The following is a 3,177-nucleotide window of genomic DNA, read 5'->3' as shown; positions in this document are numbered from 1 at the left end:
CCGAAATCTGTATTTTCAGTGCTGACAGCTATAAAATGTAACTTAAATTCTGCAGCCGTACCATTGGTGCCATTGTCCACATTGCCCAGCTGTCTCCAAATTCTAATGGTCATTTGCGCTGATGATGCTTTTATATATAGGGTTGTTCTCAATATGTTCTCTGTACTTACTGCAGATAATGGGTGCTGATCAAGAAGAGAGAGGCATATAGTCTCGTAATTGTTTCCCCAAACAATGTAATTTCCCGTACGCACAGGACACTCATGAAAACACAATGATACCAGAAAAAAAATCCAAATATGTCATCCAAATAGCACATGGAAAGTTGTTGCAGATGACCTAGATTTTGAAACCATCCTTCAGAATGGTTTGGGGGATTTTTTATAACTATTTTAATGCAAAAGATACCCCAGCATAAGAAAAAGTAAACGTTACACACTACATATACTAATAAAAGCATCTGGAGGTCAAATACTCTGCTAAGGAAGCAGCTAACAAACTGAGATGTTAGCAAGCATTTTCAGTGTAGTTAGGGCCTAAGTACACTGTTTTAAATGAATATTTCTATGCATCCTATTAATGATTACCGCATTTTCAAGTTTCAGAATAGATAAATAGGAAACTCAGTGATACTGGTAGAGAGAAATGAAGCATGTCATGGAAGATGCTGTCACAAGCAGGTGGACTGCAGGTGGACTTTATCATTCCCATTGTGAATGCATTAAAGAACAGAAGCATCATGCCCTGACATTGAGTTACATGCCGTGATTATTGATCCAGTACGAACAGTGCAGTTCCAATCTCTTATTTATTTCAGTTCTGTCTGAAAAGTCAGAAGTATTCAGAAATACTCCATTATGGAGCCAGCTTTGAAAAGTCTCAGTGTTCATCAAGCACATCGCACTCACACTTCTGTTAGAACCATATTTTTTGCTTTCTTGTGCAAAGAAAGCAAGTCTGCAAGTGCTAAGATGTTATACAGCTACTAGAAAAAAGAGTGGCGAAAAAAATGGTGAGTGACTCTAGCTGGGGGAATCAGGTGTGTACCCAGGGGTCATTATGGCCGGTAACGACAACAAATTGCAGTTCTATGCAAACTGCTCGAAAGGGGTATATCATTGTAGGAGAGAGAATAACAGAACTGTATGGTGAATTCATGCCAAATCATTCATCAGCTTTTGCCAAGAGAATACTACATCTTTGTTAGTGAGCCTTTTTGACATTTTCTCCTGGATTTTCTTTTTTTTTACATTCAAATGCTCGCTAATTATACACATTAAATCGTATACACTGATTTTTTGTAGCCTTTCATATGCAAATACAAATATAGATGTCTACTTGTGTGCATTTATTTACATGTGTGCTTTAAAATAAAATATAAAATGGACTACACATTTATACACATTTTATCTGAGCAAATAATATACATTTCAACCCCGATAACATCTACTGATAGCACCTCGGCGATGGCTCAGAACTTCCCAATGTGCTCCACAACTCGTGATCAGGAAAATAACCCACAAAGTTTAACAGATTTACTTTGAAATGTTTTCTCCAGGAAAAAATAAAAATAAAAATTAAAAAAAAGATGCTTTAAACCAAGGAGTTGGTACCACTCCTGTGCCTTCCATGTGTTTCAGCAACTCGGCTGCAGGATTGGAACCAAGAGCCTCTGAAATAGAGGCCCCCAGCACAAAGCAATCAGGCTGCTATAAAAGGCAACACATGCCAGTTTTCCTCCCCAATGGCAGATGCCACACCCTCAAGCAGACAGAAGGCACTGCAGTCTGTGCACGGAAAGCACAACACAAAGCAGCGATGGTTCGATTTTGTAGATCACAAATAATGTTGAAATTCCTTTTGCCATCTTTGCTCAGATGATGAGTGGTAGTGTTTGTTAAATTCAAAGCCTCCTTTCCAAAAGCTCTCGTTGTATGCATGAATTATGAATTTATTATAATATAATGTAAGAAATCTCTAATTGCTATGCATATTATCTGCTGCAAAATGATTGCGTTGATATTTGATACCACAAGCGTGCAGTTTCAACTTTCATTCTGTTTTCATTGTTTCTTCAATTATTTTCCATACACCAACGTTGTCCAGGCATGGATTCCTTTCTCAATTTCTTCCCTGATGAATTACAAACTCCTGTGCTCTGGGATCCTTTTCCAGGATAAACAGTAAAATTTTCTAAACATGTTGTTGGCCATCGGTGTGCAACATTGGCTGTGATGTCTGCACAGGCTCCTGAGCCCTGGTGAAAGTTAGCACAGTGTCCCTGTTGGGTCATTGCAGTAGCTTTTAAGTCACACATTGTGACAGCAAAGAGAGATACAGAATGCAAACCAGTGGTTTAAGAGCTCCGAGGTGTTATTTTGGAGACGCTAGAAGAAACAGCATTGTTGAGCTGCTTAATTTGTATTTATGCGTTGTACGTACATATACGTGTTATGTGAGAACACAGTCAGAGGTTTAGGAGTCTGTTGCATCTGACCTGGGTATCTACAGGAGCCTTAAAAATCCCTTTATCCCCTATTGTTTGGTTCTAGTTTTGCTTTCTGTTTAAATCCACTGTGCGGTTAGATGAAACAGTTGTCAAATTCACTGTAATTCTCAATTTCCTCCTTTAGACTGGCATTAGAGTTAATGAGCAAAAAAGAGAGAAATATGTGGGCTGTTATTAAATTATCACTTCTTTTACTAGTTAAACACCCCATCCAAATTGTTCCGAAGTCAGTGCAAATCTTTTAATTGATTTCAATAAAGCATAAATCAGATCACAGAAAAGTAAGCAGCCAACTCCAAGCTCTAACTTTATGCTTTAGCTCAGTATTTGGAGCTCCAGTAATGGGATTTTCCCTCTAAGAGAACCTTTATGTGGTCGACACACACATAAATGTAGCATAGCAGTATTTTCTTTATTATGTAATATTTACATTTCAGTCGCAAATGAAATATGTAAACTATTGCAGTTGATACCCAGCTGATAAGCAAGAATCTGTTAGGTGTAAAGCCTGCTTGTGAAGTGTAATCATTTTAGTTCGGCTGGTCATAATGCACTTGGAAAAAAAACACAGTTTATGCCAACAGATTGTGGCCTAAAACATGTACAGAGTGACACATTCTACCATTTAATTAAAATCCATTCTTTAGCAGCCACTAATCCCAGGCAAT

The sequence above is a fragment of the Meleagris gallopavo genome, chromosome 2 (genome assembly GCF_000146605.3).
Source record: "Meleagris gallopavo isolate NT-WF06-2002-E0010 breed Aviagen turkey brand Nicholas breeding stock chromosome 2, Turkey_5.1, whole genome shotgun sequence".
NCBI lineage: Eukaryota > Metazoa > Chordata > Aves > Galliformes > Phasianidae > Meleagris > Meleagris gallopavo.
Note: the sequence above shows the minus strand (reverse complement) of the source record.